Source organism: Chlorocebus sabaeus, chromosome 7, assembly GCF_047675955.1.
Source record: "Chlorocebus sabaeus isolate Y175 chromosome 7, mChlSab1.0.hap1, whole genome shotgun sequence".
NCBI classification, from domain to species: Eukaryota; Metazoa; Chordata; class Mammalia; order Primates; family Cercopithecidae; genus Chlorocebus; species Chlorocebus sabaeus.
The window spans coordinates 102,893,867-102,910,120 of NC_132910.1; positions in this window are offsets into that span (position 1 = coordinate 102,893,867).

A 16,254-nucleotide genomic window follows, 5' to 3' on the forward strand; every position below is an offset into this window, starting at 1 on the left:
CACAGCCCCCATCTGAGACCCTAGTCCCCAACTTCCACAGGCAGGGATGAGGGGAGGGGACAGTGGGGTAGGGGACAGGGATTGTCCATTGAGGAAGCTCCATACTGGATTCTAATGGATTCTATTTCCTCTCCTTCAGGGGAATAAACAAGTGCCCAAGGGGTCAGAGACCACCCCTGACTTTGCTTGTGAATCAAGAAAAGGGGTTAGAAGTTCTAGGGTCCCAGCAGATAAGCTAAAGCATAACAGTATTGTGAATGAGACTGCCTGTATTTGTTCCTTAGCAGATAAATAACATGAATATTTGATCACTGCTTTATAAATTCAATACAAAGAAATAACAGGCCAAGTCCAAATGGGCATAGATATATATAGATTTACAGTTTATTACTGATTGGTAAGAATAGCAATAATAATAGCCAACCTCTAGAACATAAAGGCCTGTGCCCTTGGTGCTAAGACCTTTACAAACATGAAATAATATAACCCCTCCTGACAACTACATGAGGATCATATTGAGTTTCAGGGGACAACTAAGGTAACCTATACTGTCTCACCCAGGTCCCATGTCTGAAACCTACTCCTGACGAGTTCCTTCCCATCCTATGCCCCACTGTAGGCAAATCGGGAAGGCCTACAAATGATGTGTGAAGAACTGTACCCTGCGTGCCAGTGCCAGGCAGATGTTCACTCATGAACAGATATTTACATGACAGAAAGTGTCCTAGGCCTGGTGGATGTGAAGAAAACAGGCAGAGTCTCTGCTCCCAGGAAGCAGTGCCAGCACGAGAGACACAGAGGTGACACTTTTTTTTTTTTTTTTGGCCTCGGTATCTTTTCTCTTGGGGCTCCCTTTGCCTGGAAGGCTCTTCTGAGTACCCGACTTGGCTGCTCCTTCACTCCATTCAGGCCTCTGCTCACCACCCCCTCCTCCAAACAGTCTTCCCTCACCACCCCATTTAAAATACTGCCCACTCGCTCTCTACTCCTTCATTGTACTTTTCTCTTGTCACCACCTGACATGTGTGCGCGTGTGAGTGTGTGTATTTATGTATAGACATTTATTTATTCTCTGTCTCTCTCACTGGAGGATTGACATTCCGAGTCGCTTGCAGGAGGGTAACTTTCATACAGTGTTCGTGTCTTGGGTCCAGTTGAACCTGTTGCTCAGGCCTTGACAGCACATCTCTTCGCTGTTCTACATTGTCAAGGTTCTTGGCAGCAAGCAACAGAAACCCAGTCTCACTAACTTGGTGAAAGGAAAATTCACTGCAAGGCAGAAAGACTGGAAGGCCAGGCCAGGCCCAGGAAATACACAGAAAGCAAGGGAGGCCAGGGAGCTGGAACCAGAGCCCAGTTCGCTACAGGAGAAAGTAATTAGAACACTGGAGTGAGATGTCACCATGCCGGACACTCGATGCTGCACCTCTAGACTTTCAATAACTGCCAATAATTTATAAACCACATCTGCCTCTTTCTGCCTCTCCTGCAAGATTCAGGGTCCCATGTAGTTGACTGATCCTGAGTTGCATTCTCACCTCCTGCTTCCCCCACGCCAGCTTTGGCGTCCACAGCAGGAGGTGGTACATTGGGACCCTCTGAGATAACATGCAGTGGAGAATTCCTCCTGATTGAAAGAGGGATTGGATGCTGAAAGGCCAAAACTCTCTATAAATAGCTACAGGATCTGTCAGTAGGAAGTGGCCTCATTCCCAAATGAGTGATGGAGACTCAGTAACCTTTCTTGGTAACAGGTAACTCACCCACAGGCCCCAAACCTGGACTCTGAAAGTTCCTCTTTCTGGCTGGAGCTGGTCAAAGCCATGCACAGGCACAACTCGCCAGCATCTTGAAGGCTCAACTGTCAGGTGATGGAGAACAGCTGGGGTGGTGGGTCATCAGGGTCACCTGTGAGAAGTGAGGGAGAGGAGGGAGTTTCCATGGGAGGCAGTTGAGTCCCTGCTGTCCCTAAACCAGGATAATCAACTGACTTTCTAGGGCACTGACACATCACTTACCGGGTTCATTTTCTCTTTGGCAGGCTCTCCTGAGGAAAGAGCAATTAACCTCAAGTCTGTCTTCAAAAGGTTAGACTCTTTTTTATTCTGAGAAACAGAAAAGAGACCCTGGAAGCTGACATACCTCTTTGTTTATCCTTCGTGCAAGTCCTGCCAAGATCCTGGAAAAGCAATGATTCCTCCACAGTCACCCCTTTATGGTGGCCCCTAAAACCAGATGCAGAACAGTCTAGAAAACTCCAAGTCAGTGCTCATTCCTCGGGGCAATCTGCTCTGGACCTCGTTGAAGGAGAGGTCTGGTTTGTGACATTAACAAGTACCTGCTGACAACAAATACAACCACTTCCTCACCTGCTACCATGAGGAAACCAACGTACCAGGGTTGCTGGCTTGGAAGGAATCTTACAAACACCACGAGAGATGGTGGCTTTTGGCCCCTCACAGCGTCCGTAGTCTCCTGGATTTCCCTGGCAGGAGGCCCTCAAACTATGCACAAATGAGGGGCCTCCGTCCTATTTTTAAAAGCTCTTCAGGAAACACACTTGCTGCCTACACTTCCTCATCACCTACTCGCTCTTCGGGGCTTCTAATCCGGCTTCCGCCCCACCTCGCTCCTGATGGAGCCCCAGGAAGGACTCCAAGGACCTCCTCCTCAGCCACAAATCCGGCAGCCTTGCCCCAGTCCTCATCCTCAGCTGGTTCAGCATTCCACAGGAAATCTCTCCCCTCTGGGTTTCCGTGGCAGGAAACTCCTGTCGTTTTCTCTTTTTAATGTGTGTGCCTCCCCAAGGATCTGAGCGTAGCATTCCTCCCTCTGTGCTGCTTCCTTCGTTATCTCACCTACCCTGGGCCTCACCTGACACCTCCGTGCAGATGGTCCTCACTTCCAGCCTCTCTTGTCAGCACCAGCTCTGAGCTCCAACCCCTGTCGGGCATCAGGTCTCGGGTGCCTCTTCTGAATGTCTAAATATCCCAAACGAAACAGGTCATTTTCTGCTCCAGTTCTGTCCTCCCTTCATATCCTCCTCTCCTAAGAGCCCTCCAGTGTTCAGTCTCCAAATCTCAGCGTCATCTCTGGCTTACCCAGTGGCCTTACCTCCTAGATCCAACCAATTGCAAGTTCTCTCTTTTCCATATCTCTCCTATATCACCATGTTTCTATTCCCATCAAGTGCTTATATTCTACTCTTTTTCAGACCATTGCTGTAACCTCCTAACGGATCCATCTCTACTCTCTCCTCCTCCCGCACCCCTTTCCCCACAATCTATTTTCTGTGCTTCTTTGAGGACACTCTTCAAGTTCCATCAGGAAAGCACTATGTTGTCTCTCCCTGCTCTAAGACCTACAATGGCTCCCACTGCTGATAATAAATCCTAAGCCTGGCTTTACACTCATCATAGTTCAAGGCTCTCTCCCACTTTCCATCACTTTCCCTATAGGTACACATTTCTGCAGTTTACCTCAATTTCCCACTCATCTCGAAACACTCTGTCTTCCCAACTCCAGGCTTTTGCTCAAGCTGGACCTTTCTCAGGTAATGCCTTTTCTTTTTATTAACATCTACCAAAATCTTACCTTTCCCTTTAGGGTCATCTCAAATGCCACTTCTTCCAGGATGCCTTTCAGGGTTTCCCCAGCCAGGAGTGCTTTTCCTTCCCTGTTCTCCCTGGCTTCACTCAGTTTATCCCTGCACACTCATCACACTCAATCTCATGTCACAGTATTTGAGTATGTGCCTCATTGCCCTGCCCCTGGGCCAAGGATGTTGTTCTACTAAGGGAGTCATTTGCTTACAGTTGATACTTGTTGACTTAAGTCATCAGGCTAGATAACCATACACTTGTTTACCTCTCACTGTTTGAAAACACACATCCAAAATATGTAATCACAGGGACTAAATCAAAGTAAAGAATATGGAAATATGCTCTGTTCACATCTATGAGTAAAGATCAGAATGTAGATCAAAACCCAGTTCTTAAGTGACTTGGACCATTGCTGGATAGATTTTAACTAATCTTATGGAAAATATTCAAGGGACTTAATGAGCATAGCTAGGAATGAAGGAGGGCAAGCGAGAGGGAGCCAGAGCGGCTGCTGTCAAGAAACACTTTCTTCCTGTAACCGTATCCCCCGGGACCTGGCCAGTGCCTTTGCTTAATCTCTGTCTCTGTGGTCACTCAGGATATGATTACTGGCATCAGATGCAAGCACATGTTTCTGTTCCATTAATCTGAGTGAGGCTGAGAAACTGAAAAGGGAGTCACAAGGGCATTGCTGTGTTGGTCTGGTTACCACCTCAAAGAGGAGCAAGAGAGAGGGGGAGGAAGGATCTGGCAGATGGGTCAGGAGGGGGGGCCATAAGGGAGCAAAGGGAGATGAGAAAACCACACAAAGAACAAGTTCCTGTAGTGTGGAGGCTGATTCCTTTCAGCTGTTACAAGATGGGGCATGGAGGAGGGATGTACACACACACATACACACACACACACATGCACACAGGGACGCCCACAAAGCAACCTATAGACTCAGAGCATCTCCACCATAGGGTTTTGGCAATCAGCCTGATAACCCTTGGTGAGCATTGTTGCTTGGGGTGTACAGAAAACCACATAACATAAATCTGTCTCACACACAGTAACAGCCTTAATGGGAGGCTGCAGCACAGTAATGAAGACGTGAACAGCTGAAACACAATGTCAGATGGCAGTGGTGACATCTGAAAGCCATAATTTGCGGCTCGGCATATTTTTGTTCCAGGTACCAGAGCCTGCACAAATGCTCACTGACTTGTCTCTCTCAAGCAGCATCTCTGCTGGGCTTGGCCGGGGGCCAGGTGGTCTTCGCCTTGCCAACAGGTTTCCGCTATAGAGAGCCCAGGAAGTCTTTTCTCTCTATCATCTGATGGAGCTGAAATGGAGCAACAGAATAGGTATAAACACACATCTTGTTCTGAAGTTTGGGCCACTTAAATAACCCATTTCCCTTCAGTCCAATCAAAACGTCCTGGCAGAACATCTTGAGACGTGGCCGAATGAACCAAAATAATTTTAGCTAAGTCAGAGCTTGGGGGCTTCTGGAAAGGAAAGATGAGACATTACAGAGCACAAGAGGCACCAGGTTCTGTTTTTCAGCTGTGACTCTCCCTTCTTTCAATCCCTTCTTCTCATTGCTACCTTCCCAGAACCTCAGCACTGCAGACAAGCAATTTCTTCAAATATAGGCCTTCAAATTAAAGGTTACATTTTCAGTTCTAGCTAGCTACCTGGCAGTTAAATGGCATCAATGCATGAGTCAAGGTTTATAAATGCAAGGGAAGAGGGGCTCCACTGAGGAAGCAGTGTTATGTTTAGCCCCAAGGAACTGAGGAATTCAAAGTCTAGGCAGAGTGGCCTTTTCCATCGCCTTAGTCCTCCCTGGTGGGTCTCCAGTCAGCAGCCCGTGTACCTCTGTTGACCCGCTGCTCTGGACTGCCTTCCTGCCAGGCTCTGTGGAGTGGGCGGAGAGGATAAAGTGACTGTTAACAGCAGGAGTCTTAACTCCTGGCCTGGGTCCCTAAAAGCACAGGCTGCAAAACAGTTTAAGCTGCCACCAAGACACCCTGCCCCCCACTGTGGTGGCTCTGGGACCCTTTCACTTACACAGAGGTTTGCTTCAAGGAACTTTGAGGGTCAACTGGAGCTTTACTCTAAAGTTGGGGGCTGGCGAAGGCTGCGGCACCTATCACAAACGCCTTAACATGAGCGTCGGGAGGCTGCTATGAATCCCCTCTTACAAAGGCTCAGCCGCATGACATCAGGAGAATCTTTGGGAGCAGGTGCAGCGGGAGCTCAGCACCCACAGGGCATCAGTCTGAAGGCAGCCTGCAGGCAGGAGTGAGAGGAACAGGGTCACACAGCAGAAACTGGCCCCACCCCTGAGAAGCTGTCCACCACCTGCTTTGCAGAGATGGGTCTGACCTGAGTTCTTGGGATCCCAAACATTTTCCCACCCGGAAGACAGTGCATGGTCTTATGAGCTGTGAACATCAGGTCACGTGGGGAAATGGGGGACTAATTTATTTTCACTTTTTACTATTTTGACCCGCTGCTTACTATAAACATTTTAGATTTTTAGATTTTTGTTCAGACTGACATTTTATTGGGATATGATTTATATACAGTGAAATTCACCCTTTGTAGTGTACAGTACTCTCAGTTTTAACAAATATAGATGTTCATGTAACTCTCCCTACAATCAAGATGTAAAACATTTCCGTCTTTCCAAAAAGTTCCCTCATGCCTCTTCATCATCAAGTCTGACCCCTCAGCCCCACTCCCTGGAAGCCACTGATCTGATTTCTGTCTCTATAGTTTTGCCTTTTCTAGAATGTCATATAAATAGAATAATACAGTATGTAGCCTTTCAAATATGGCTTCTTTCACTTAGCATGATTCATTGTGGATATATGCATGTTGTGCACAGCCATAGCATGTTCCTTTTTTATTGCTGAGTGGTATTACAACGTATGAATGTACCACACTTTATTTATCATTAACTAGTCAAAGGACATTTGGGATATTTGCATTTTTGTGATTATGAATAAAGTTGCTGTAAACATTCAAATGCAGGTTACTATGATCTGAATTTTCATCCCCTCCAAAATTCATGTTGAAATTTAATCCCCGAGTGGCAGGATTGGGAGGTGGAGTCTGTGAGAGGTCATTGGGTCATGAAGGCTCTGCCCTCTGGAATGGATTAGTCCATTCATTTGTTAATGGATTAAAGGGTTATCATGGGAGTGAGACTGGTGGCTTTATAAGAAGAGGGAGAGAGACCTGAACTACCACGTTCAGCCCCCTGGCCATGTGATGCCCTGTGTCACCTTGGAACTCTACAGAGAGTCCCCACCAGCAAGAAGGCCCTCACCAGATGTGGCCCCTCAACCTTGGGCCACAAGTTGGCCCCTCAACTTAGCCTCTAGAATTGTAAGAAATAAATTTCGTTTTTTAGTAAATTACCCAGTCCCAGTTATTCCAGTATAGCAACAGAAAAGAAACTAAGAGACAGATTTTTGTGTGACCATAGGTTTTCATTTCTCTTTGGCAGATACCCAAGAGTGAGATTGTTTGGTTGTCTAGTAAGCGTATGTTTAATGTTGTAAGAAAATGCCAAACTGTTTTCCAAAATAGCTGTACATCTTATTCCCAGCAGCGGTGTATTATAGCTCCAGTTGTTCCACATCCATTTGGTATTGTGAGATTTTCTTTTAACCATTCTACTAGGTGTATAGTTGTATTTTATTGTAGCTTTACTTTGCATTTCCATAATGATGAAAGATATTGAACACCTTTTCACTTGCTTATTTGCCATTCAGATAGCTTCTTTGATGATATATTTGTTAAAATTTTTGGCCATCTTTTGTGTAGTTGTTTTCTTATTCTGAGTTTCTAGAGTTCTATATACAGTCTCAGTATCTGCAGGGGAGTGGTTTCAGGGCCCCTGTTTATTACCAAATCAGAGTTTACTCAGTTCCTGCAGTTTGCCCTGGGGAACTTGCCTGAAGGAAAAGTTTGCCTTCCATTTTCATAGTTTTTGTATCCCATGAATACTGTGAATACTGTATTTTCAGCATTTGATTGAAAAAAAATCTGCGTGTAAGTGGATTTGCACAATTCAAACCCATATTGTTCAAGGGTTAACTGTATTCTGCATATCAGCCATTTGTTATTGTCAGATACGGACTTTGCAAATATTTTCTCCCAGTCTGTGTTTGTTTGTTTGTTTGTTTGTTTGTTTAATTTTCTTAACACTGTATTCTAAAGAGCAGACATTTTTAATTTTGGTGAAGCCCAAGTTATCTATTAGATTGTGGTTTTGGTTTTATATCTAAGAACTTACTGCTTAACTCAGGGTAACAAAATTTTTCTCTTACATGTTTTGTAGAAGTATGAGTTCATGTTCTTCTTGTTTGTTTGCTTTTGGTATATCGATATCCAGTTCTTTCAGCACCATTCTTTGAAAGTCTATCCTTTCTTCATTGAATTGCCTTTGAACTTATGTCCAAAATCAATGAATGGTATATATGTGGTTAGATTTGTGGACTCTCTACTCTGACCAGTTGGTTTAGATGTTTATCTTTTCACCAGTATAAGATTATCTTGATTATTGTGCTTTATAATAAGTCTTGAAGTAAGATAACATGGGTCCCCCAATTTTATGTGTTTTTAACTAGTTTGGCTATGCTAGTTTCTATATATGTTTTAGAATCACCTATTGATGTCTATAAAAAATCTTGCTGAAAATTTTTGTGTTGATTGAATCAATAGACTGGTTTGGGGATAACTGACATCTTAAAAATATACACTTCTGTAAACATAATATATATCTCCATTTATTCAGATCTTTGATTTCTTCCATCCAAGTTTGTAGTGTTCAGAATACAGATCTTGCACATTTTAAAAATATTTCAACCTAAGTATTTAATATTTTTAGATGCTATTGTAAATGATTCTTTCTTTGAAATGATATTTATTTTTAATTGAAAAACGTTTGTTGCTAGTATATAGAAATACAATTGCTTTGATAAACTGATTTTTGTATCCTGTATCCTTGCTAACCTCATTTACTAATTCTAGTAGCTTTTAAAAATAGATTCTTTAGAATTTCCTATATAGATTGTTATGATGTCTGCAAAATGGAGACTTTTTTTTTCTTTCTAACCTGTATACCTTTTATTTATTTTTCTTGTCTTATTTCACTGTCTAGGACTTCCAAGACAATTTTGAATACAAGTAGTGAGAATAGACATCCTTACCTTGCTTTCCATTTTAGGGGAAATTATTCAGTCACCCACTGTTAAATATGATGTTAGATATAGGGTTTTTGTGGATTCCCTTTATCAGTTTGAGAGTGGTCCTTTCTATTTCTAGCTTGCTGAGAGTTTTGTTTGTTTTTGTTTTATTATGAATGGACTCTAAATTTTATCAGATGAGATGCCCTCATTTTTCTTCTTTAGTTTGCATATATGGTAAATTATACTGACTGATTTTTAAAATGTTAAACTAGTCTTGCATTCCCAGGGTAAGATCCTAATGTATTGTCCTTTTTATATATTGCTGGGTTCAATTTTTAAAATATTCAGTTGATGAATTTTGCATTTATGTTCATGAGGAGTGCTGGTTTGTAATTTTCTTGTCATGCAATATCTCTGGTTTTGGTATCAGCATAATGCTGGTATAAAATGAGTTGGGAAGTGGTTGCTCTTTTTCCGTATTCTGAAAAAGTTTGTGTAGAATTGGTGTTATTTTTTCCTAAATCTTCTCAGTGATGCCATCGTGGCCTTGAATTTTCCTTATAGAAAGGTTTTTACCTAAAATTTAAATTTTTAAAATAAGATACAAATGATTGAGATTATCTATGGCTTCTTGAATATACTTTTTAAGAAACTAGTCTTATAACCCAACTGGTTGAATTTATGGACATAAAGTTGTTCGTAATATTCTCTCTTAGCCTTTTAAAGTCTGAATGATTTATAGCAATGTTCCCTTTTTCATTCCTTATGCTGGTATTTGAGTCTTCACTCTTCTTTGTTTTTTTCTTGATCTGGATAAAGGCTTATCAAATTTGTTTATTTTAAGCAAACTGCTTTTTGTTTTGTTGCCTATCTGTATTGTTTTTCTGTTTTCAGCATTATTGCTTTCTGCTCCTATTTTTATTTTCTGCTATCTGCTTATGTTAGGTTTAATTTGTTCTTTTTATACTTTCTTAAGATAAAAGCTTAGATTATTGATTTGAGATCTTTCTTATTTCTAATTAGGTGTATATTGCTATACATTTCCTTCTAAGCACTGTTTTAGTTACACCTCACAACTTTTCATATACTGTGCTTTCATTCCGTTAAAACTTCTTTCCTTAAAAATTTTTTTTTATTTTCATAAATTATTGGGGAACAGGTGGTGTTTGGTTACATGAGTAAGTTCCTTAGTGGTGATTTGTGAGATTTTGGTGCACCCATCACCCGAGCAGTATACACTGCACCCTATCTGTAGTCTTCTATCCCCCACCCTTTCCTCCTGAGTCTCCAAAGTCTATTGTGTCATTCTTATGTCTTTGCATCCTCATAGTGTAGCTCCCACTTTTGAGTGAGAACATACGATATTTGGTTTTTCCATTCTTGAGTTACTTCACTTAGAATAATAGTCTCCAATCTCATCCAGGTTACTGCGAATGCCATTAATTCATCTCTTTTTATGGCTGAGATACATATACCTCAGTTTTTTATCCACTCGTTGATTGATGGGCATTTGGGTTGGTTCCACGTTTTTGCAATTCCAAATTATGCTGCTACAAACATGCATGTGCAAGTATCTTTTTCATAAAATGACTTTTATTTCTTTGAATTCGTTGTAGATTCTGGATGTTAGTCCTTTGTCAGATGTATAGATTGATATTGTAAAGATTTTTTTCCCACTCTGTGGGTTGTGTGTTTACTCTGCTGACTGTTCCTTTTGCCGTACAAAAGCTCTTTAGTTTAACTAAGTCCCAGCAATTTATCTTTGTTTTTATTGCGTTTGCTTTTGGGTTCTTGGTCATGAAATCTTTGCCTAACCCAATGTCTAGAAGGTTTTTTTCAAGGTTATCTTCTAGAATTTTTACAGTTTCAGGTCTTAGATTTAAGTCCTTAATCTATCTTGAGTTCATTTTTGTAAAAGGTGAGGGATGAGGATCCAGTTTCATTTTCTCATATGTGGCTAGCCAGTTATCCCAGCACCATTTATTGAAAAGGGTGTCCTCTCCCCACTTTATGTTTTTGTTTGCTTTGTTGAAGATCAGTTGGCTGTAAGTATTTGGGTTTATTTCTGCATTCTCTGTTCTGTTCCATTGGTCTATGTACCTATATTTATACCAGTACCACGCTGTTTTGGTGACTGTGGCCATATAATATAGTTTGAAATCAGGTAATGTGATGCCTCCAGATTTGTTCTCTTTGCTTAATGTTGCTTTGGCTCTGTGGGCTCTTTTTGGGTTCCATATGAATTTTAGCATTGTTTTTTTCTGATTCTGTGAAGAATGATGGTGGTATTTTGATGGGAATTGCATTGAATTTGTAGATTGCTTTTGGCAGTATGGTCATTTTCACAATATTGATTCTACCCCATCCTTGAGAATGGGATGTGTTTCCATTTGTTTATGTCATCTATGATTTCTTTCAGCAGTGGTTTGTAGTTTTCCTTGTAGAAGTCTTTCTCCTCCTTGGTTAGGTATATTCCTAAGTTTTGTTTTTTTGTTTTCGTTGTTGTTGTTGTTGTTTTGCAGCTATTGTAAAAGGAGTTGAGTTCTTGGTTTGATTCTCAGCTTTCTTGCCATTGGTGCATAGAAGAGTTACTGATTTTTAGACATTAATTTTGTATGTGGAAACTTTTCTGAATTCTTTTATCAGTTCTAGGAGCTTTCTGGAGGAGTCTTTAGGGTTTTCTAAGTAAACGATCATATCATCAGCAAACAGTGACAGTCTGACTTCCTCTTTACTGATTTGGACGCCCTTATTTCTTTCTCTTGTCTGTTTGCTCTGGCTAGGACTTCCAGTACTCTGTTGAAGAGGAGTGGGCACCCTTGTCTTGTTCCAGTTTTCAGAAAGAATGCTTTCAACTTTTCCCCATTCAGTATTATGTTGGCTGTAGGTTTGTCACAGATGGCTTTTATTATATTGAGGTATGCCCCTTGTATGCCGATTTTGCTGAGAGTTTTAATCATAAAGGATGCTGGATTTTGTCGAATGCTTTTTCTGCATCTATTGACATGACCATGAGATTTTTGTTTTTAGTTCTGTTTATGTGGTGTATGACATTTGTTGAATTGCATATGTTAAACCATCCCTTCATCCCTGGTATGAAACCCACTTGACCATGGTGAATTATCTTTTTGATATGTTGCTGGATTTGGTTAGCTAGTATTTTGTTAAGGATTTTAGTATCTATGTTCATCAAGGATATTGGTCTGTATTTTTCTTTTGTGGTTATGTCCTTTTCTGGTTTTGGTATTAGGGTGATACTGGCTTCATACAATGAATGAGGGAGGGTTCCCTCTTTCTCTATCTTGTGGAATACTGTCAAAAGGATTGGTTCCAATTCTATGTTGAATGTCTGATAGAATTCTGCTGTCTGGTAGAATTCTTCTGTGAATCCGTCTGGTCCTGGACCTTTTTTGTTCATATTTTTTAAATTATCATGTCAATCTCACTGCTTGTTATTGGTCTGTTCAGGGTATCTAATTCTTCCTGATTTAAGCTAGGAGGATTGTATCCTTCCAGAAATTTATCCATCTCTTCTAGGTTTTCTAATTTATGCACATAAAGATGTTCACAGTAGCCTTGAATGATCTTTTGCATTTCTGTGGTGTCAGTTGTAATAGCTCCCATTTCATTTCTTATTGAGGTTATTTGAATTTTCTTTCTTCTTTTCTTGGTTAATCTTGCTAATGGTCTATCAGTTTTATTTATCTTTTCAAAGAACCAGGTTTTTGTTTCATTTACCTTTTGTATTGTTTGTTTGTTTTAATTTCATTGAGTTCTGCTCTGATCTTGGTAATTTCCTTTCTTCTACTGGGTTTGGGTTTAGTTTGTTCTTGTTTCTCTAGTTCCTTGAGGTGTGACCTACATTATCTGTGCTCTTTCAGACTTTTTGATGTATGTGTTTAAGGGCTATGAACTTTCCTCTTAGCACCACCTTTGCTGTGTCCCAGAGGTTTTGATAGGTTGTGTTACTATTCTCATTCAGTCCAAGAATTTTCAAATTTCCATCTTGATTTCATTTCTGACCCAATGATCATTCCAGAGCGGGTTATTTAATTTCCATGTATTTGCATGGCTTTGAAGGTTCCTTTTGGAGTTGATTTCCAGTTTTATTCCAATGTGGCCTGAGAGAGTGCTGGATATAATTTCAATTTTCTTAAATTTATTGAGGCTCGTTTTGTGGCCTATCATGTGGTCTATCTTGGAGAAAGTTCCATGCACTGTTGAAGGGAATGTATATGCTGCAGTTGTTGGATGGAATGTTCTGTATATATCTGTTAAGTCCATTTGTTCCAGGGTATAGTTTAGATCCATTGTTTCTTTGTTGACTTTCTGTCTTCAAGACCTGTCTAGTGCTATCAGTGGAGTATTGAAGTCCCCTACTATTATTGTGTCACTGTCTGTCTCATTTCTTAGGTCTATTAGTAATTGTTTTATAAATTTGGGAGCTCCAGTTTTAGGTGCATATATATTTAGGATTGTGATATTTTCCTGTTGGACAAGGCTTTTTGATGTATAATGTCCCACTTTGTCTTTTTAACTGCTGTTGCTTTGAAGTTTGTTTTGTCTGATATAAGAATAGCTATTCCTGCTCACTTTTGGTGTCCATTTACATGAATTGTCTTTTCCCACCCCTTTACCTTAAGTTTGTGAGAGTCCTTATGTGTTAGGTGAGTGTCTTGAAGGCAGCAGATAGTTAGTTGGTGAATTCTTGTCCATTCTGCAGTTCTGTATCTTTTAGGTGGAGCATTTAGGCCATTTACACTCAATATTAGTATTGAGATGTGCGGTACCATTCCATTCATTGTGCTATTTGTTGCCTGTATACCTCGGTTTGGTTTTTGTTTTCTAAATTGTATTTTTTTGTTTTATAGATCCTGTGAGATTTATGTTTTAAAGAGGTTCTGTTCTGATGTGTTTCCAGGATTTGTTTCAATATTTAGAGCTCCTGTTAGCAGTTCTTGTAGTGGTGGCTTGGTAGTGACAAATTCTCTCAGTGTTTGTCTGGAAAAGACTGTATCTTTTTGTCGTATATGAAGCTTACTTTCACTGGATACAGAATTCTTGGCTGATCATTGTTTTGTTTGAGGAGGCTGAAGATAGGGCCTCAATCCCTTCTAGCTTGTAGGGTTTCTGCTGAGAAATTGGCTGTTAATCTGATAGGTTTTCCTTTATAGGTTACCTGGTGCTTCTGTCTGACAGCTCTTAAGATTCTTTCCTTCCTCTTAACTTTAGATAACCTGATAACAATGTGGCTAGGTGATGATCTTTTTGCAATGAATTTCTCAAGTGTTCTTTCTGCTTCTTGTATTTGGATGTCTAGGTCTACAGCAAGGCTCAGGAAGTTTTCCTTGATTATTCCCCCAAATATGTTTTTCAAACTTTTAGATGTATCTTCTTCCTCAGGAACACCAATTATTCTTAGGTTTGGTTGTTTAACATAAGCCCAGACTTCTTGGAGGTTTTGTTCATATTTTCTTATTCTTTTCTTTTTTCTTTGTCTTTGTTGGACTGGGTTAATTCGAAGACCTTGTCTTTGAGCTCCGAATTTCTTTCTTCTGCTTGTTCAATTCTATTCCTGAGACTTTCTGGAACATTTTGCATTTCTATAAGTGCATCCATTGTTTCCTGAAGTTTTGATTGGTTTTTCTTCATGCTATCTATTTTCTTGAATATTTTTTCCTTCACTTCTTGCATCATTTTTTGGATTTCCTTACATTGGGCTTCGCCTTTCTCTGGTGCCTCCCTAATTAGCTTAATAACTAACCTCCTAAATTCTTTTTCAGGTAAATCAGAGATTTCTTCTTTGGTTCCATTACTTGTGAGCTAGTGTGATATTTTGGAAATGTTAAAGAACCTTGTTTTGTCATACTACTAGAGTTGGTTTTCTGGTTCCTTCTCATTCGGGTAGGCTCTATCAGAGGGAAGGTCTAGGGCGGAAGGCTGTTGTTCAGATTCTTTTGTCCCACAGGGTGTTTCCTTGATGTAGTACTCTCCACCTTTTTCTATGGATGTGGCTTCCTGAGAGCTGAGCTGTAGTGATTGTTATCTCTCTTCTGGATCTAGCCACCCAGCAAGTCTACCAGACTCCAGGTTGGTGCTGGCAGTTGTCTGCACAGAGTCCTGTGATGTGAACTGTCAATGGGTCTCTCAGTCATGGGTACCAGTACAGTATTAGGGGTGACTCCTGAGTTCTGCAGGAGCAATCCACTTCCTTCAGGGGGTCTGTGGGTCCTCTCAGGTTTCCTGATTTATTCCTGCAGTCTTTCTGGAGCAAAAATTCATGATGCAAGCCTCCACACACTGCTCTGTCCATCTGAACTGGAGCTGCAATCTAGACCTGCCTCCCGTCCGCCATGATTGTAGCAATTCCGTAATCAGAAAATTTCATTTCAAAGCTTCCAGGGGGTCCTGGTGTCTGAGCTGTGGATCTCCCAATACCTGCAGGTCACAGGGCCACAGAGGCTGGGCCTCTAGGAGCAGAGGACACAGAGCAGTGAAGACGAGACCTCTCAAAATTTTTTTCTAATTCCCTTGTGACTCCCACTTTGATGACAGGTTCTATACAAGTGTATTATTTAGTTTCTAAATATTATGAGTTTTTCAGATATCTTTCTGTTGTTGACTTCTAGTTTAATTCTATTAAACCAGGACTCTGGCAGGAGAACATACTTTGCATTACTTCAGTTCATTCAAATTTACTAAGATTTATTTTATGGCTCAGAATATGTTGTATCTTGTGAATGTTCCATGTGCATGTGAAAAGGTAACGTGTGTTGTGCTATTGTTGAGTGGAGTGCTCTATGAATATCAGTTAGGTCAAGTTGGTTGATAGTGTTGTTCAGTCACCTATCTCCTTACTGATTTTCTGTCCACCTGTTCTATCTATTGCTAAGAGAGAATTGTTGAGCTCTAGTCACAATTTTGAATTTATCTATTTCTCTTTTCAGTTCTATCAGTTTTTGCTCTATGTATTTTGAAGTTCTATTGTTCAGTCCATATTTCTTTAGGATTATTATGTCTTCTTGATGAATTGATCCCCTTATTATTATTATATTACATAATTTGGTAATCCTAGAAATATTTCTTGTTTCTAAAGTCTACTTTGATATTAATATTGTTATACTTACTTTTTTGATTAGCATTTAGTTGGTATACTTGATATATCTTTTTCATCTTTTAACTTTCAACCTCTCTATATTTTTGTATTTAAAGTAGGTTTTTTTGGTTGTTGTTGTTGTTTTTGTTTTGTTTTTTGAGAGAGAGTCTCACTCTGTTGCCCAGGCTGGAGTGCAGTGGCATGATCTTGGCTCCCTGCAAGCTCCACCTCCCAGGTTCATGCCATTCTCCTGCCTCAGCCTCCCAAGTAGCTGGGACTACAGGTGCCCACCACCACACCCAGCTAATTTTTTTTTTTAGTAGAGATGGGGTTTCACAGTGTTAGCCAGGATGGTCTTGATCTCCTG